The 20,854-nt window shown below is 40.8% G+C and overlaps 1 protein-coding gene across 8 annotated transcripts in view; it reads left to right on the top strand.

Annotated features, from left to right (window-relative positions):
• The window catches only part of NCOA3 (nuclear receptor coactivator 3), a 558,025-nt gene that overhangs the window by 171,225 nt on the left and 365,946 nt on the right, over positions 1-20,854 (top strand). The window contains exon 1 of one of the 8 annotated variants that reach the window (XM_069243456.1): positions 12,094-12,199. The exons of the other annotated variants lie outside the window; for them this stretch is intronic. The gene's annotated coding sequence lies outside the window, so the exon portion shown is untranslated. Of the gene's footprint in view, positions 1-12,093; positions 12,200-20,854 lie in introns of those variants that run through there. 8 annotated transcript variants of the gene reach the window in all.

The raw sequence follows: 20,854 nt of genomic DNA, 5'->3' as shown, positions 1-20,854 counted from the left end.
TGTGAGGTAATGCCAGCATTTTTTTTCTTACGTTTTATAAAATGGGTAAGTCTATTAACACTGAATAAGATGATCAATAAGTCTTGTGAGGCCTGCTTGATGGGGAAGTAAGAGCTGCTGGACTTACCAAGGGATGGCTAATGATGTTGGTCAGTGTGAAGCTCAGAAGCACATCATATGATAGGCTTATCTTGTGTGCTTTTGAAAGAGTGAAATTGTACCCGGATGGTGGTGCAGTCGTAAGAAAAGTCATGGGCGCAGCTGCAATATAAATTCCTAAATAAGTTCCTGCATAACTAGCACATCTTTGATGGCTGTTACAGAGGAGGTAGTGAGATATGTGGGTATGTGCTCTGTGAATCGGTGCAGTGGGTGGAGCCTAGGGGCACAACCCTTTCCCACATGGTGATAGTTCTAAGAGGTGTTAAAAACGCAATGAATCCTTGGAAATGTATGTCGACAAACATACTACGAATATAATACAGAGGTCCGTTGGACTCCTACACAAATAACCATAGAGGGAAGAAGAAAAATAAGACACAGCTACATCAGGATCCCCAGGATATCACCGGTCTTTTTTTCATAATCTAGTCTGTATAGGGGACAGGAAAAGCAGGGAGTAAATTTGGTAGATGTTGTATTCATGTATAATTGGAATTGTCGGCATGTTCCTTGTGCCGACAATTCCATTTGAAGAATGCCTTGGGGATTAGATAGCAGGCGGTTATGGAATAAAGGAGAGGAGCCAGACGCTAGTGGGAGATCTCGTACTGTCTGTCTCTACATTGGATTTCAAATAAAGCCGAATTGAAGCTGCGCGCGATTCGCCCATGTTATTCAAAACAAATTTATGGCGACGAGCACTAGCGCTCTGGAGGGAATTGACTGGCAGACACATGCGGCAAGAGTTGAACGAACTCACAAAGAGCTTTTGTGACCAAACAATTGAACTAAAGGTACTGTTTGCGCTGCTTGCGGGTGTTCCGTTTTCACTTGAGAAGTGAATGGGGACTTATTTTTTGACCGCGATTGCTCACAACAGTAGACAGCTGCAGGATTCCTCTGACCTTCAGCATGTCGTTGAGGAATCCGCCCTAAGTCAGTTTTACCTTTTCCCTCGCAGTAATTTTTTTTGTTTTGTTTTTCTTCTTCAATGGTATTAAAATGTGTGGGCCTCAGCTGTGGTTACCATCCCTAGTCTCACTTTCCATCATCTGGAACCGCAGTACCAGTAAAATGGGTCTATGGAAGCTATTTGTCTCTGATGTTGTGTGACGTGAACATATTCAATGAATGAGTAGGGTCTAAGAATTCCAATAACTGCAAAGGGTCCTCATACTCAGTCATACAGTTACGTTTGGCGATTCTCATGGTTGCCAAGCTGAGCCAAAATGGCCACTTCTCATGTATCTCAACCAGGCCTCTTTCAGTTACAGTTGCCACCCGGCCCAGGTTCTCTGCTATGCTCTATAACCCCTTGCCACTTTGGATTCACAGGGACAAGACCACCCTTTCTTGAGGAGAGCATGAATTGTGAAGTTTACGCCAGGCGGTCATTTCTGCTGTTCCTTCTGTGTGGATCAGTGCACAGTCTCAGGGCAGTGCATTTGTGTGGTCCCTGATCCGCTGTGCCTGGTATGAACAGTTCTGTGGGTGGTTAATGCCCCCAGCCCTCATGGGCGTGGGATAACTGGTACACCTTTTGCCAGATTGTACCGCCATTAATGCCACTGTGAGGGAGAGCAGTTTGATGCTCTAAAAGGGCACTAACATTTCCCTTAGTTCAAAGTGCCACCCCCTCAGATATATTCTGGCTATCTGCAAGTGGAGTCCTTTGTGGAGAGCTGGCCCCATGAAGATAATGTGTACATTTTAACAGCTGGCAGCCCTTCTTTTTTTTACATGCCAGCTCTGACCGGATTCTGTACTGCTCTACAGGAAATTGTCAGTATCCATGAGCATTCTTTTACTATTATTAATGTCTTGTTTTGATCCTACCATGTATAAGCAGAGCCTGTGACTGGCATTATAGTGCTGTGGTGCAAATGCGATGTTGGATTCTTTGTTATTTTGTGATGTTAGTCCCTCCTTTGAGTGCAGTGGGTTTCTAAAAACACTTTAGTGTAAAGATCTAGATTTGGAGAGCAAAGTCAGCATATCACGAAAAAAGGGTGACGGGCTACACCCTCTTATGTAGACCTTAAAATGATGTACCCTTCGGTTACGCAAACCGTGCTTGCATTCTACACAATTTGTCAACTAATTGCCCTCTAGTTATTGTCTAGAATATTAAGCATACTTGGTAATCTATCGCCTGTTTTCCAGCCTCTCTTGTATTGGTTTAAAGAAGAAACAAGAGTGCCAGGCACCGTGGCATGTTATTGTTGATGCCGAAGACCGTCAAATCCATTTCATTTATTGCACTTAAAAATCTTCTCCACCTGCCTAGCTTTAAATGGTTCAGGTCACATGAAAGAGTCCTGCTGGGACCATCTGAACTATTTTCTCTGAAATCTACTGTTTGGATTTTTGTTTGGATCCTCTTGTTTAAAACAGAATACCTACTTACTTGATGTCGTCTAACGTCCTACCCCAGTCAAATTACTGAAGGGCTTCACATTTCACCTTTATACTCTGTGCTAATTTCCATATTTCCTCTACAGCCGCTAATGATTTTTAAATTTTGAAATTAAAATTGAATTTCAAACCCTCTGTTGGAGGTGGGATCATCGCTTCCTCTCTTGTCAAGGGTACTTAAGATGCGAGGATCTTCTTTTTTTTTTTTTTTTTTTTTCCTCCAGATCGTGTCTATGGGATATTTTACTGCAGGTATTTTAGACAGGGGTGCTGGCAAGAGGTGGCGAGGAATTTTCATAATGACCCAGTGCCCTAGGAGAGTAGTGGCTGCAAGCATCTTCGTTTTTCAAGGACGTTTGTTCCCTTAGAACATTTTTTTTCTGGAAATCGAACAGTGAAGTTCCTGGGAGCGCTGCCCGGAGCACTGCATGAACAATGAATTTAATATGATTAATGGCACTTTCCCTGCCCCCTGAAGTGTGCATTCCTTTTTTTTTTTTTTTTTTTTTTTTCCCCCCAGAAACCTTGGAGAACAATAGAAATAGTGCTCTCTGTGCTCTCCTTTCACAAGTCAGAGAGAAGGGCCACCTAGTTTTCATTCTCCACCAGATCCTTTTTTTCCAAACCTTTTGTTTAAATCGAAAAGTTAACGTTTTACCTACTCAGTGGGCATTCTTGGTCAAATAGTACACTGATTTTACATGGTTATTTATTCTGTAAAATACAGCCGTACTGCATAAACATAAATATTTCATTTTTAAATGAGGCCCACATCTTTTGAGGATTGGTTTGTAACACATGCTTACTTCCCTTTTCAGCAATCTTTCTATTTTAACACACACATATATACACACCCAGTTTAAAATGTACCGTTTATTTGTCAGTATTCCTAATGTTGAACATTATGCTGTCCAGCCCAGCTACTTAATAAAACAAATAGCCAGTTCCGTGCAATGTCAGTTTGTATTTATCATCTAGTTTGAGCGCTTTACAACCTTTCAGTGGACACACATGCAAAACGTGACGTAAGAGTAATTACATTGTGTATAAAACAATAGGAATAAATAAAAAAACAAGAAGTGCTGTTCTTTAAAAATAAAAATAAAATACTTCATGCAACATAGCGCATTCCCATTAACTGTATAATCCGGAAGCTCCCTTGTAGTCTGGGCACCCTATAAGGGTCAGGTTCTAGTTGACTGCATAAAATTAAATGTTAAAATTAATTTACAATATATTGCAACTTGGTATAAAATTTGAAGCATTGAGTCTGCATGGAACAGTGCATTGTTGCGTTGCTTGTTAATTGATTTAGAATGGAGTAAAAAAAAAAAATGGTCAAGGGACCGAACACTTTGGATTTTCTTTTTAAAAGAAAATTTGGTGAGTCGATGGAAGTCTGTGCTGTTACAGAACGAAATCTATTTATATGGTTGTTATTCAGGCACATTGGAAACATTTATTTTGGATTTCTTTTCAACCAAGTGCATTTTAGATATGTTTTCAAATTACATTTTTCATTGTGTATTCAAGTGCCAACATCCTAAAAAAAAAAACTGTCTCTTATCAAATCTGCATTTGGGCCGCAATGTGGTTAAGTGATGACTCAGCAGAACAAGTGAATTTCAGTTACCGAGGACCATAGTCCCCGGTTGATAACCACTGCCTCTCTCACCTCATGCTGGCAAAATAATGTAGATAACATTTTAAATAATCAAATGATGTGATTTTTTTTTAAAAAAAAAGAGTTTATTGTACTATAAATTTAGGTGTGAGCGTGACTGGTTCCATACCTTAGACTTACTCCATTACGTTTCACTGTAGACAACTTACGGTTTTGAATTGCACAATTGGAAGTGGTGTATATTTTGCCCCAACCAATTGTGGGTAGTCTATTTTACTGGGAAAGGTAGTCATTGAATTAGTATTTTGTTGTCAGTTGTATTTATTGTGGCTTGTGTGTCTTTCCATTTACCACTGGTTTTTCTACTTTGTATATTTTTTTTCGTGTGTGATTGAGGTTTCTGCATGTTTCTTAATACGCCTAGAAGTGGATTTTGTAGAACTCAGACAAGTGACAAAACACGTTTGCAATCGATAATAAACGTGAGATCCATAACCAGCTTGTACTGTATAACTTAGGAAAAGGGATGGTTGTTTAACTTGTGATCTGCAAGTGAGCTCAAGATGGCGTTTTCCCAAGATTTAAAAAGGTGGGAAGAATCGCCTTAATCTATAATGTTACCACTACCTTGGCAAGTTTAATTTTGGTATTTCCACTTTTGTTAGTACCAAACGGAGGAACGCCACAGTTTTTGGCTGTAAAAAGGTGAGGATTTTGGAATACGAAATTGCTCACAAGCTGTGCTATTTAACAGGTTCCTTGACTGTATATTGAATACGTCCATGATGGACATGTAGGACTTGCTGAGTATCATGCCTGCCAAAGTACTTTTTACCCATATAGAATATGGGGCAGGTTATGCTACCATCTGGGTTCAGCACCAGTGTGCTCAATGCCATCTTCCTCTACTATGGAAGGCCCCTAGTTGTTAAATGTCCTTTATAAAATAACCTAAATATTGGACTTTAATTTAAAACAATATTTTGTAGTTGTCAGCAGTGCAGGAAAGGAAATTATGTAAGTTGTATGTCTGCAAGCATGGTGTCCTTGTCATTGTGGTCGCCTATTCCAGAGCTGCTACTATTACAACTGAGTGGTCTTTATTGGTCCCTGCAGCAGTTTGTCACTTTGCTACTATGTGAAATATTAATCAAGACTTTCCTTAATTTCAGAATCATATCAGGGACAAAGTAGCATTCACTGCCAAAGTGGAGCATTTGCTCGTGTCACTCCCACATCCTCCCCCTTCCTTATTTCCAAGGACCTGTCTACATCCAGTCCAACCACTGCCACTTCTTTCAACTGTCAATGAGGGGGGGGGCGTGTGTGTCTGTACTGCCTGGTGGTGTAGAGCATAGCCTTGTGTTGGATGAAATGTTTGCATTCTGGTTCAGTTAGGACCGTCTTTTGTTCCCTTTAGGTTATCTTGCCACCTCCTGGAATGTGGTTGAGAATTTCCTTGCTGGGTATTTGTTTGGGCACATGGTAGGTCTTCAGTAGGGATGGTGGGCTTCTAAACTAAGGAAAGGCGCGATTCATTTAATTCCTTTGATAAGCAGTACGTCTCCACTTCCTACCCGACCAAGGAGGGTGATTTTCCCAAATGCAGAGGAGCATTGGAACAACAGTTCAATGAGGAACACTCATGATGGTTCTCTACATACTGAGTTGCCTGATTATTCCTCCCCAGATTATTCCCATCACTTTTTAAACTCTTAGATATGACAAGTCGTTGCTGGCAGGTAATTTCAAATTGGTTCATCAATTAGATGTTTTTCTTAAGTTCACAGAGTGGACAGAGGGGCTCCAATTGAAAGAAGTGACCTATGAACTTTACACCCAGCCGTGCACTCCAGTTGCAGGAGCACTGGTGAGCCACTTGCACATATTTCACAGGGCATAGAGGTAAGCGAAGTTACGGAGATCTGAGAACTGTCATAGTTGCATTTATTTACAAACCAGGTAGGCCTCCCGAAGACTGCTTTTCATACAGGTCACATATCTTTGCTTAACACCAAAGCGAAGGTGTTGGCAAATTGTTTTATACTAGGTGATTGAAAGGCTTGGATCAGTCTGGCTTTATGCCTCATAGGGCTACTCAACATAATCTCTGAAGGCTTCAAGGAGTAATGGCCTACCTGGGAAACATTGGAGAACCAGCATATTTAGCCCTGAATGCTGCAAATGTTTGACCCTCTCGAGTGGCCATAGTTAATAGGGGTCCCAGTCAAGTTTAGATTTGGTCCTGAGTTTAGAGCATATGTCTGCGCCCAGGTGCAGTGGCAAGTGTGAATGGGGTTCTTTACAAAGAATTTCCTTTAGGTATGGGAACGCTTCAGAAGTGTCTGCTGTCCCCCTTGTTGTCTGACCTGGCGGTGGAACACCTGGCCGGGTGGATACAATATGATGCTCTATTCTAGGGTATTAGGTGGGACCCAGATTGGGAGGTTTTGCAGAATTAATTGAAAACGCCCTAAATTGACAACTTTGAAAGTGAAATATGATTTGGTGGCATTTTGCTTGCCTTTATTTATTTGAGCTCACAATTTGGCAAAACACTAGCAGGATAGTAGTTCAAGTAGAAAATGCCTTTCCATGAGAAGTTTTTGATGACCTACTCTCCTATAAAAAATGTTTGAAATTACTGAATATCACTATCCCAAAATTTGATAATTCCATGATTTGTACCTGCATAATTACTTACGCCTACTTAAAACAAGCACCATAGACTGAACACAATTACATGTAACAAGAATTAGATCAGCTGTTTATTCATGCAGAAAACACGCAGTCCACAGACTGTGTTCTCTGACACCAGTGAGCGAATGGGAGTGTAGCTGATTACCCTGTAAGCCAGTAGGAGTTAATGTAAACAAGTATTTTGAAGCGACCAATAGTTAAAACCTGTAAACAAAACAATTCTAGACGGTAAGTCGCAGTCACATTTGAAATGTAGGACTAGCTAATTGATTGCAACAAGGCCGTACTAAAGGAAGAAATGCACTGTACAAATTCTGAAAGCATAACATTGCCTTTTAAGCCACTCAGTCAAATCAAAACGCTTTATTCGGTATGAAAATATTCAACCATGATAATAAATATACAATACATAAAACCTAGTGACAGTCCACCAGTATTTGCCCAGCCTTCGGCTCGGGCATTTAACGCGGGGAGCGGGCCTTTAATAGCCGGTAGAGCCCGCTACGGCGGGTTCTAAGGCTATAGTAGACTTTGGGTTCATGTTGATACTCCACATTGATGGCGTTCCTCCCTGTTTTTTTTTCCTGTCCCTAGAGCTTAGCTTTTTACCACAGGTTTAATTGGCTGACTTGTATCCTTACAGTGCAGACATATTTGAACAATTTTATACATTATGCTCTTCCTACTGCTTATGACCGCTCATTCATCCATTGAGCGCCCTCAAGCGACCCCTGTCCTGTTTCATTGTTTTTTAAAATCTATTTTTAACATTGCTTTGTGAGGGCTTAGCAGCACATTGCTACCAGACAGGTGGCTGTAAAGTTCGTCCATTACTTCTGCACATCTGCCCACCCGTTTTTTTTGTTTTTCATATTTTTGCTAGAACCACTCACTTGTGTGACATTTGAAATCTACATTTAGTATAAAGTGTTTAAAAAAAAAATCCAGGATGGCCATCACGTGTGAGCACTGTGCATACTCATGCACCAGCAACCATCTGTGATTTTTTTTTTTTATTCTAACAAAAGAAATTACAAGATATCCGCATGGATGCAGATGCAGGGACAGTCATCTTGGAATACCCTCGGCCATAAACTATACCAAAACAAGCGCTGAAAAGCAAATAGACCCACTCTTCCATTTAAGAGGAGAGGCTTACTGTCTTTGTCAGTGCTAGTCTGATATGTGTCTTGTGATTGCAAGAGTTCTATGTACAGTTTAATGCTCACTGCTATAATGTATATTTCTTATTGGGACAGTAGGGTTTCTCTGGGAAGTTAAGTATCGCAAGTGGTGTAATTTTTCTAAGGCGTCTTGTAGAGTTTTTTTTTTTTTGTTGCAATTTTTTGTATCAGGAATGCTGGTGTTTAATTCTGCTGTACTATCTGTTTTCCTACATTTTGTGAGGTATTGATTGCTACACTTGCCTGCCAGTATTTTGGTGTGCATACGAAGTGTTCATACGTCTCATACCATTATATTCTCCAATTTTGTAGTTTGGTGCTGCGCTATTGTTTAGTTTACGGTGTTGCTGGAGTATAATGTAGGACTATCGGCCTGATACACATTTAAAACAATGTGCGATGCTATTATGGTTCATGAGTGATGTTTTGTGTATCTACTGTTTGGGTGCATATTTGAGCGCCTGCGAGTGAGATCGTAGTCTACATTGTGGCGTAGGTGAGCCAGTTTGAGAGGTCATGTTGTGGTTTGCCCTACAACCTTTCGCTAGTGGGTTTGAGTCTGTTTTACTGATGGACTTGTGCAACCTCTTGTTAGATGTTGTTTTTGTGCGCAGCTAACTTGATAAACGTATGTCTCCGTTCATCCAGCACTGACGATTTTTTAAACAGTAGAGGCTCTAATCCAGTTGATCGGAGCTAGGCTTACTTGACTTGAAAATTTGTTGTCACTCCCATCGTGAAGGGAATATTTACTAATTAGTCACAATTTAAGCATCTGTTTTGGAGTTCTTCATTTCTGATTGGGTTGTGGTGTGTGCTTTTACATGTGAATGCTTCATAAATATTTCCCAAGAGCAATTTATTTTCCTAATTAGCTTGAACACTCTCCGCTTTACGTAGCGCCTCAAGCAGTTTTCAATAAATCAATTCAAATGCACAGCTGTTACTTGAAACTTTCTTAACTTCTACTATTCTCTGAAGGCACCCAGCAATTTTTGTTACTTAGCATACTTAATCATGCCTTGTACAGTATTGAAAGTTAAATGAATTAATCAGTTACAGGGCTTTAAGTGATCTACTTTGTTAAAAAGAGGCTTGATAGGAATTTTCCTTCTTGTTAAAATCAGGATTTTGCATGTTCCGCATCTTGGAATTTCGGGTTCTTAAATATTTAATATTTGTTTGTTGCTTATTTCACCATTATAAACCATTAGCTATCTTAGATCTATAGAAGTAATGGAATCCCTTAACATTAGGCACTCATTAGAAATCCTAATTACAGTGGTCAATAACAATAACAATAACCTAATACTGGTGGGATCTACAAAAATAAAGGCTGCCTACTCATTGAATGCCGGCCTGGGCCTGCCTAGAACACCAATCTCACTTGCTCTGCACTGAGGGAGTGAAACTGTGAAAGCAGATGTATTCTTTCCTAAAGAATACCTTTCTTTTGTTCTTCAGTTTAGTTCCTTAATATAGTTTCTTCAGTTGCTACTTTCACTCCATTTTCTTATATCATTATTTTACTTTATTTTGTAGATTTATTTGGTGGTGTCATTTGTCCTTGCCAATGACTTTTAAGTCCCGTCAAAATTAACTGAAAAATCTATGGCACTTTTACAAGTTAATAAAAAAATTATTTTGGTAACCGCCTAAAACGTTTCAGAGGAGTTTTGAGGCATTGTTTTGTAATCCTGCCAACTGCAATGAGGATGCAAAGAAAGGGATCAGATATACTTCTTTCGATTTTAGGGGGTGGAGGGAGGGGAGGGGCGACAACACAGTGGACAAGAAATTATGGGTCCCTCTTAACCATCAGTGAGATCTCGTCTGGTCACAAGTGCGGCCTAGCTTTTAAACATGTATTCCCTGTTAGTATTTCAGTTAAGCAGAATTTTAGGTAACCCAATGCTGCCATGTCAAGTGTTCTTGTATCACCACCCAAGAAAAGAAGGCCTTTAAGTAAGAGGGTCCGGGTTTCTTTTATGTACATGTGATTTAATTATAAATCAAGTTTGTATGTTAAAGATATTTTATGTTGGTCAATATGCCATTCATAATGTATAAATAAATCACATTGAATGATCGATATTCTCTTCTGTGTTGCCAAGGGAAATATAGCTTATACCCCAGCTGTTTCTTGGTTGTCTGTCTGGCTTGACTATATATTATTTATGCTGGTGGTGGTTGAGCTGTTTACTAGTGTGTTTGCCCCTCTGTTGCTCCTGGGTTAATTCCAATGATCCACATGCCGTGTCATATATCTGTTGACATTTAAATAGCACATATCTAGGGGCCTGCAGAGCACTGTACATTATGTTGGGGGTTTTGTAGGCTGTCAAGATTGTGTACGTCAATGGGTGTAACAGCATTAGATTACATTTCACATTACTTAAATTCCACGATTATAAGGAGTGGGTTTATTTGCCACAATCACAGGTGCAGCGCCTGGGATTCCAGCCCAAGGAGCAGAGTCCACATCGCGAGCTAAAAATCTGCTGTGCTCTAAACGTAGTTGACCGTGCATTATACCAACAATTCCAAAAGAGTAGGTAACTGCAAGTGCAGCCGAGCCTATCCTCGCACTGTGGTACACACGGTAACACTTTAATCCACACCCATTAATCATGCACTCCAAAAGGGCACCGGTCTCATCAGTGGTATAATGAACTTTATCAATTCTACATGCAATTAACTTGGACTCTCCAAGAACTCGGTTGACCTACATGTGCCAGAGTAGACCTTTACAAGTTTATTTTGTGTTGTGTGTGCTGAACAGATGGGACACTTGATTTAGAATTTTTTTTAAACGTCACGTCCGGGTCAGTTGCAAGTCCTGTCAAAGTTCAGTATGCTCCGAAAGGGCACTGCTCTTCGAAGAAAATTCACTCCTACTGGAATGTCTTTACAGCCACTAAGCTACTCACATTTATACACGACTTATTTATCATTTAATTGACACACTTCATTACACTTATCACAGTTGACACATCTCTCGACTGAATATCAGAGCAGAATCCAAGGTTAAAATGTAGATAATGGTAATACAGAAAACAATTAGTGCGCAGTAGATGTGGTGGTACTCAAGTTCCCATTATCCTTAATGGGACTGTTTGCAAGCCATTGTTCAGAATTGCCTTTTGGGATTTTGGCACATTAGAAGAGACTTTGTTCACTTTTGCACCAAAGCTTTTAAAAAAGTTCACGGTTTTGGAAATGCTGTTTCCATGTATTTACGTATGGATCACTCGATTTTATGGCCTTCAGCTGCATCACTCCCGAGTCTGTTCATTAAGGATCATGGCTTCTTTCACTAAAGATGCACACTGCCAGCATATGGTAAGGACCTTGACACGGTAAGTGTACAGCTGCTGTACAGGCTTCTGTGCAACCAAAGCCAATAGGTTTGTGGACGATGGTACATAAGTCTTCTAAAAATAATAATAATGATTTAAAAAAAGGCAAATCCTTACAACCTTCGGAAACTGGATGCAATTTTTCCGCTGCAGTTGACCCACTAAGTTGTTCTGCTAATGAGACACCTGCACAACACTGCAGATTTGTTGATTTTCAGTGCTAGGTTTCAGAGTACTATTTTTGGCATTTGAAATTAATACAATAGGAATTTGTTTTCAACTAGTTTTGAATCTTATTTGTAAATTGTATCTCACTCATACGTGGAAATGATGCTGATTCTAAATGGGTACCTTCAGAATGTGTGCAGAAGAGACATGGTTTTCAGTATAAATTCCTCATAGTATTCATGCTGAATAAAATATATTTATTGTGGCTTATATGTTTGAGCGTAAGAAGCCAACGTTTGACTCATTTTATTGAGTTAATAACATGAGCAGAAGCTCAATATTAAACGAGCAGTAACCAATAAAACCATGACCCTTTTAAACGAATGACATCACTCTGTTGGGAAATTTTTCTCCCTGTAATATGTCCTTCTTGGATTCAGATTCCACTCCACACCTACTTCAATGAAAGCTCATGACACCCCACCAGTCGAGTGATCACTGAAGCACAAGGCCATTCCTTAGCAAGAGTACAAACCCTGAAAGAGCCGCTTCTGGATATGCACCCAGAAGATGTAACAAATTAGATGGTATGTATACCGTCCTTTACAGGTTAAGATGTGCAATCCTTTCTCATAATTATACAAATATAATCAAATGGTGATTTTGAATTGATTCATTATTTCTTTGGATGAAGTGACAAAATGTATTAGCAACATTTTGGTCTGATTTAGATTTCTTCTAGTGCTATTGTAAGAATTTTTGATAGGAGTTGGATTACTTTCTCTTATTAAGAACATATTGTTATAGCGTGATCAATGAGACCTTAAATTCCAAGGGAGGGTTTTGCAAGATCTCGTTTTCTGGTTTATACCCGATTTTATTCGAACTAGGGCTTTTCCTATTAATGTGCAAATTGCATTTTTCACTCGCTCAAATGGTGAGATCACCGGTGACTCCCACTTTTCCAGTGACATCACAGTGCATCATTAACAAGACATTAGCCTGGTGAGACGCACATTGCTGATCTCAGAACCAGGCCGCAAGCTGGTGGAATAAGGTAGTGATGTGCAAGATGATCATGGTGCACTAATAGACATTGTTAAAATAGGGAAGGTTTCACATTCTATTGTTTGTTTGATAAGACCCTATGTAAGAGAATAAATCATATTTTATTTTTATGCACAATGTGTATTTAAAGTAAAGATAGTTAAGCCAGCTGGACACAACTCTCCAAAATACGGAGGATGCTTTCTAAGCACAGGGAGGCAGTTTATATTTAAAGAAGGTGATTCATAATGTGTATGCTTAGATACCTGAAAGAGGGCTAGTATTTTTGTTTTCTTACTTTATTTTACAGTATAGTGCTATACTTCCCAGAAAAGCCAGGATTTTAGTCTGCTTTTGGTTCGAATAAGTCTATGGAGCTCTCTTTTTTTTGTTTTTGTTTTTTGTTTAACTAAATCTATTTTGGAAGTAATCATTTTAGAGGTAAAAAATATGATAAACCTTAAAACTCTTCTTAGTATTGCTCCTTACTGTTTTGGATCAATTTAGTTATGTCAATTCTAGATCCTTCAATTCGAATTTACACTTATTTTGCATAACTTTTGTTGCTGATCTTTATTTTTCTCCAGTAATCTAAAAAATGTGTATATATGAAAGTGTGGTTTAGGGTGGTTAATAAGTCAATCAGGATTTATAAAGCGCTACTAATCACCCGTTAGGGTATCCAGGCACTTGCAGGTCCTGGAGGCTTATTCGAACAGTCCGCTCTTGAGGGCCATTTGGAATTCCGTAAGTGAGGTGATGGTCCGGAGGTGTGTGGGGAGTCGGTCCCAGGTTTTTGCTGCAATGTGAGAAGAAGCGTTCTCCACTTCTGCTTCGGTAGGTGTGGGGAGTGTGGGCAAGTGAAAGGGAGGCAGAGCATAGTCTTCTTGATGTTTGGTTAAAGTTCAGGTGGTGGTTAATGTACACAGGTCCGTGGTTGTGTAGAGTCTTGTGTGCGTGGGTCAGCAGCTTGAATTGGCATCTCTTCTGCACAGGAGCCAGTGGAGTTCCCTGAAGTGGGATGTGGTGTGTGTTCGTTAGGGAAGGCCAAGGATTAGTCTGGCTGCTGCATTCTGTATGGTCTGATGTCCCTGTAAGAGGTGTGCTCTGTAGGAGGTGTTCTACGTAGAGGGCGTTGCTGTAGTCCAGTCAGCTGGTGATGAGGCCTTGTCACAGTGCGTATCCTATGTAGGGGTAGCCACTTGAACTTCTTACGTAGCATACTCAAAGTGAGGAAGCAGGCAGAGGTGACTGCGTTGATCTGTGATTTCTTGGTGAGCTTGTTGTCAATGATTCTAAGGTTTCTGGTGTGGTCAGAGGGAGTGGGTCCTAAGTCTGATGGCCACCAGGAGCCGTTCCATGTGTTGCTTCAGTTGCAAAGATCATTACTTCAGTCTTGTCTGTGTTGAGCTGCAGTCAGTTTATCTTGATTCTGCGACGCTTGTCATGCAACTGTGGAAGTTGGTTCTGGAGGTGGCGTGGTCGTCTGAGTGACATGAGTTGGGCGAAGTCTGCGTTGGAAACTATGCTTAGACTTTGGGATCTGGCCATGTTGGCCATCGGGGTCATATATGCTTTGAAGAGCGTGGGGCTGAGGGATGAGCCCTGGTGGACACCACAGGCGATCTCTTTGGGTTCAGAGGTGGAAGTTGGATCCTCTGGATTGTTCTGATAAGTAAGGAGGTGACCCATCCGAGTGCATCCCCTTGGATGTGGAAGGCTGCCGAGAGGTTGAGGAGGATCAAACCTTGGTAGAGAAGGGTTGGAATGTCATTGGTGGCTGCAATCAGGGCAGTTTGGGTACTGTGATTGCTGTGGAAGCTGGACTGGGGGGCGTTGAGTATCTGGTTCTGCTCCAGCTTTGTCATGAGTTGCTTGTTGATGATCTTATCCAGTACCTTCGCTGGGAATAGGAGCAGGGAGATTGGCTAGTAGCTTTTGGGTTCGCTGGGTTTGGTGGAGGGTTTTTTGAGTAGTGGTCTGACTTTAGCATGTTTCCAGGCATCGTAAAATGTTGCGGTGGGGATAGAGGTGTTGAGCTGGGTGGTGAGTTATTGGCTGATCCTTAGGGTTCCGAGGTTGAAGATGTGGTGCAGGCATGGGTCTGTAGGAGCTCATGAGTGGATGGATTTCATGGTGTAGGTGATGTCCTGGGTGGAGAGAATGTTCCAGATGGTCAGTGTGTGGTTCTTGTCAGTTATGGTGTTGGCATATCTGTTGAGGAATTCCATATGTGTGGGTTGGAGTTCGAAGTTTCTGTATATGGATGCAATCTTGTCATGAAAGAAGTGGGCAGGGTTGTCATTCAGTTCCTGTGGGAGTGTGATTTTGTTTTTGCTGCCAGGGGGGTTGATGAATTCCTTTGTTGAAAAGTTCTTGGTGGTGTTGGTTTCAATGTGTGCGGTAATGGCTGACGTCTTTGTTGCCTCACCAGGCAGTAGTAGAGGTCGAGAGAGATATTGAATGCTGCTCCATCAGAGGTGTCCTTGATGGCACGCAATTTCCTCTCCAACTGTTTGCCGTCTCGTTTTGATGTTCTGAGTTCTTGGGTGGCCTTTTTGGAGGATTTTTCTCTGGATGTTGCTCTTGATGGGGAAGATGCTGTCGGCACAGTTGGTGATCCAGGTGTTGAATCTATTCTAGGTTCATAGCAGTAGAGGGGTTGGAGGTGTTAAGGGCATACGCCCATGGTCTCTGAGATTTTTTTCCACCCCTGGAGGGAGGCACTGGTCACCTTGGGGTGGCGGTACAGGGGCTGAAAAAAACTTAAGTGGTTGAAGGAGTGATCGGTCCATGTGAGTTCTGTGACACGGCTGTATTTGACGTGGTTGCTGGAGGTGAAAATAAGGTCCAGCTTGTGTCCTGCAGTATGCGTAGGGTCATGGACGATCTGGGTCAATCTGAGGCTGCTCATAGTGTCAAGGAAGTGAGCAGTGTTGTAGGGGTCGTCGATGTGGAAATTTTGGTCTCTGAGGAAGATGCAGTCCTTGGAGTCAAAGGCTAGGGGTGCAAATAAGTCTGCGATGGTGTTATAGAAGCTGGAGCACGGTCCTGTGTGTTGGCATGCAAGGGTGCCTCTGGTGGTTTGTCATCCATTTGGAGCTTGAAGTTGAGATGTTCCATGCGGATTGTGGTGGTGCACTGTATGGCCTCTGTGGATGATGGCTGTTCATCCTCCCTAATGATAGATTTTATATCCGTTGGCGATCGCTATGGCCATGTCTGATGGATGTGGGGTTGAGGCAGTCTTGGTGAGAAGGACGATGTCTGGTGCAACGGTGGCAATGAGGTCCCATATTTCGGTGGAATGCTTGCATAGTGAGCCTGTGCCGAGAAGGGCACATGCGAGTTGTTTTTCTTCAGTAGGTGGTTATGGTGTGGGGCTGGTTGGTGGGCTGGGGTGTGCGCTGTGGCAGGTGAAGTCAGTGCTGGTGAAAGGACATAACCTAGAGGGTGGGTCAGTGCAGAGACAGTGTTTGTTGTGGCGCCCACGATGGAGGGTGTAGAGCTTGGCGATTGTGTATCTTTGGGGGAGGGAGGGGCAGCGGTTGTGGTGTTGGGCATGGTGTAGTAGCAGACGAGCTTGCCTTTGGTGTGCCTTCAGTGTGCCATTGGCACACCCGATGTGCATGTCCACGGCACAGTCATGCTGCAGTCTGCATTACGTAGGTCTTGAGGTAGTCCAAGCTTCAGTTGACGGGAAGAACGGTGAGAGGGAAAACCCGGGCAAGAAAACCCAGGCAGCTGCGTGGTTTCACTGGATCAGTCTGGAACAAGTAGGAGCTGGAAGCCACAGGTAAGTGGCAGGCTAGGTGTCCAGGTGCCTTTAAAAATACAGGATTAAAAAATATATATATATTTAATAGAAAAACAGAAGTTAAACCTTGGTTACAGTAAAACATTTCTGAATTATAATAAATTAAAGGTGTTGCGTAAATTATACGTGTAAGTTTAGAAATTTAAATTTTTGATTACTTTAATACTTTTTGTGGCAAAAGAATGAATAAATACACATTTAAAGGTGGTCTGCAAGGTTTAACCTTTGGTTTTTACATTAAATTTCAATGTTTTGTTAACTTTAAATAATTTTTCGTTTTTAAATCATAGTTTACTGTTGTGGAGTGAGGTACAGTAGAGGAGAGAAGTGTCATAAAGTGTACTGACAAGACTGTATTGTGGTGAAGTGGCTTACCGTGGAGTGCAGTATAGTGTAGAGGTGTTTAGTGGAATGGTGTAGCGTGGAGTTATGTAGAGGGGCATCGCAAGGAATGGCATTTTGGACATTCAGTTTTACTTTCATACAGTGTAGTGACAGTGGAATAGCATAGAATTGTGTAGCGTGGAGTTTCATACTGTGATATATCACAGTGTAGTACAATACAGTGGACTGGCGTACAGTAGAATGGAGTGATGCAGAGTGGCCTAGTATAGTGACATAGAAAGGCATGAAGTACTGAGTAATAACTTACAGTGCAGTTACATAGAGCAAACTAATGTCGCAAAGTGGAGTTGCATACAGTGGAAACAGGATAGAGTATAGTGTTATGGAGTGGAAGAGTGTACAGTGTATTGGCATACACTCGAATGTCAAAATGGAGTGGCCTAGAGTGTAACAGAATGAGTGGTGTACAGTTGATTCGAGTGGAGTGACGTACACTGGAGAGTGGTAACAAAAAGACGCAGTGTGAAAGAGTTAAGGTATATAAATGTGATGTGGCAGGAAAATATATTTGGTATAAATAGTAATTTGTGGTGGTATGTGTGAATAGTGTAAGTAGTTTTAAAGTTCGAAGTTTTAAATTTGATACGTATTTGTTATGCTGAGGTAAGCTTACAGTGTGCCATGGTATATGAGCATAAGGCAGTATGTGATTAGCGAATGGCTGTGTTTACCAAAGTTAAAAGGTAGCCATGTCGTTTGCAGCACATTTTGCTTGTGTTCTGCTGTGTTACAGGTTAGGGTCTTAGATGTAGGTAAGTAATAGGTTTTAGTGTTGTGTATCTAATACCACTTTATTAAAGTGCTAATAGGTTTAGAAATGTTTTCATAATTTTCTATATATTTTAAGTGCAGTTCTTCCTGAACTGCTCTTTTTTTTTTTTTTTTTTAAGTAGCACAATAATTTGTAGGTATTATTGTGGTACTCCGTAGACTTTTCTCAAATTTGTAAGCTTTTTTTTTTTTTTTTAAATTAATTTTTGGTACCATTGTACTCCCAAGGCAGTATCACGGTACACCGTACAAATTTTCTTTTTTTTTTTTTTTACATATTAGAAACATATACATATTTTACCCTACTTAAACGAAGTGGTAAAAGGGGAGACATCAGACCTAATACATACTTCCATCTAATAGCGAAACTCACCACACAGGCAAACTGTATCTAGAAACAACGTGGCTGCCTTTAACTTCTGTAAAGGCAGTAATTAGCCTGTCACACAATGGCCTGTCATTGAATTGTACTTCGTTAGTACTGCTATAATATTGTGATAACAGATATCAATAAATTTTTGTTCCTTATAACTTAATAACCACTTCATAACATCATTTGCGCTAGTGTAAAGTATCATCTAGACACTTTGGATATATTCATGGCATATTTACTAAAAATCCATACAGCACTTTCTGCTTCACATTGGATACAAAAGTCGATTCAAAAATACCCTGCAGTGGAAAAATCTGTTTTTTGACTCCCCTTAAATCTTTGCACACCCTTAACAGTTCACAAATGCATTTCCATCACAAAATGGAGAAATTGCTATGAGTCTGAAACGTTTTGTGGAGATTTGTCAAATGGGCTAAAAGTTACTAGGAAGCATACATGAGAGGAATTCCTATCTCTGGGAATCCTACTTGTAACTACATATTGGCTACAGCCACTCTGATAGATAGATCTAGATCTTTTTGAGTTCCGGGGTAGAATTTGTATAATTATTTATGGCTTATTAAGAAGTTTGCAGGTGTAGGGTTTCTGAGGATAAAGGGTTGTTTGGAACATATGAGATCGTTTTTTTAGGGTTCAGGAATGTGATTAAATGCTTTTTTTAAAGGGGGTAGTTTGCATGGTTACCCCGCCATAAAAGTACAATAGAAAACAGTTTTTTGTTAGGGTTTAGTGATGTTTGTGTATTGAGTAAAGTATTTTGTGTTTCAACGGTGTTCCTATATAGGATTAAGGATTTCTGACATTTATTAATAAAAAGTTGAAACTTCAGGGGCTTAATGTAATTTTTAAAAACAAATAATGGTACTCAGAATTCAGGTCCATAGAAATATCAGTCTGACATTATAGTAATCCGAAAATAAAAATCCAAAATAGCGTCTGAAATTATGGAATGGGAAATGGTGTCTCAACCACTGCTGAGCATTCATTGTGCTGCTCATATTTGCAGATCTCCTATGTAGGTATTTTCTTAAAGGATTCAGTTATTTCAGTTTTGTGAAAGTGAAGGATCGTAAGTGCGGTGGACTATATTTGCATACCCATTTGAAGTGTTTTTCTTTTGTCTGGGTATTGACATCTCAGTCTTAAAACTAGCATATTGCAAACAGTATTTATAACGTGGGATTTGGGTTCGGTGTTTTGAACCACTGGCCTTTTGGTGAACAGCCCTTTTCATCCATTGACTGGAGACCTTGTGCATCGCATAATGACTCTGTTGTGTAGCTTTTTAATCTCATACTTAATAGTACTGGCAGTTCAGTGTACTTTCTTCTTCACTCCTTAGCTTGCATCGAACTACATGAGGGAATACATTACCACTGTAGCACTCTTGCTGGCTTCCTCTTGACTGCCTTGCTCTAATGGGCTAGTGCTGCACGTGGTAGCACAATAAATCCAGATCTATTGGCTTTGCCAGTGCTTGTTTGAGTTCCTATTACAAACAAACACAGTTTAAGTTTTATATTATATTTTTGTTTAGAGTGCTTATCTGAGGCTTCTGGGGGCAAAGTTATTGACTTCAACATTTCTCAAAATAATTTAATCTATAAATCTAGACCTGGGGCTTTTTGAGATGGACAAATCTGTCTTGGATTAAGTAAAAAAATAAAATACTTGCAATATGGTCTTTGGTTGGCTAGTAGTTGTAATTGTGTATTCATACGTAGAATTGGTCTAAGTAATGTAGCAAACTCCTTTGGTCTTTAGTGCTTAGGAGAGTTAGTTGACACTCCAATTCCAACACTTCATCTTTAGGCCAGGCATACTAGAAAGCCCATATGCTGTGTGTTTCGAGATGTATTGTGGCCTTATCAAGAACATACAGGAGCTTGGAGCCGGTCGACTGCTTACCATTGATTGGCTTTCCTGTCACTTATTTGACTGCTTCTTACTTTTGTTGCAACCTGACAATCTTGTTTGACACTCCCACACACCCCAGCCCCTTTACTATGCCTCTTGCCCAGCTACCTTGTATGCTCCCACTGCATACTTTTCACACACTACTTTTTAGGTCAAGCGCGCAAGCGTTTTGACCTGTTGTAAGTGTTGTGGGCTTTTAATCACACCCACTGATCACTATCGGTCGTTCAGCAGTTTGGTTACCGCCTTGAACATCTACCCTATTACATGGATAATTGCACAATTGCCAGTACGTTCAACTGCGAGCGAACTTCATTTTACTTTTGGGTCTCTCCTTCGTGCTCACAGCAGCTGTGGCACTTTGCATCAGCTCGCTTATGCCAGCTGTTTTTCTTATTTTTCAATTTGTTATAGAAAAGTCCAGTTAGGAATTTACAACGCCAAAAGCTCTAACTCGAGCAAACGTGAGACCCATTGTGTTGCAAATGCTGGTTTCTTTTGTGATTAGCACTCCATATGAGTGAATGTTTTTTCTACCTTTCTCCCTCATGTACTTCTCTCCTGCACTCCATGTTGCTCATTGGCATCTGTATGCTGCTTCTTTCCCGCCTGCATGTTGCTCTTTTGTCCTCTGTTGCTTTTTTGCCCGTTGCTGCTTCTCCCCACCCGATCTGTGTTGCACACCCACCCGCAGCCTCATCAGTTGTCATTCATTGACCTCCCCCACTCCCCACCTCCCTTCCATTCATGTTCCTTTGCCACACCTTTTTTGTTGCCTATTGTTTCTCTTTCCACCACCTGGCATCCACCTGCCACTCCGAGATGTCCTTTCCAAAGCCTGCCCACTCCTGGTTGCCTTCCCTACAAACTGTCACCTTAAGGTTCACCACA

Source organism: Pleurodeles waltl, chromosome 7 (genome assembly GCF_031143425.1).
Source record: "Pleurodeles waltl isolate 20211129_DDA chromosome 7, aPleWal1.hap1.20221129, whole genome shotgun sequence".
NCBI lineage: Eukaryota > Metazoa > Chordata > Amphibia > Caudata > Salamandridae > Pleurodeles > Pleurodeles waltl.
The sequence above is the reverse complement of the archived record's forward strand: the minus strand, read 5'-3'. Positions and strand labels throughout refer to the sequence as shown.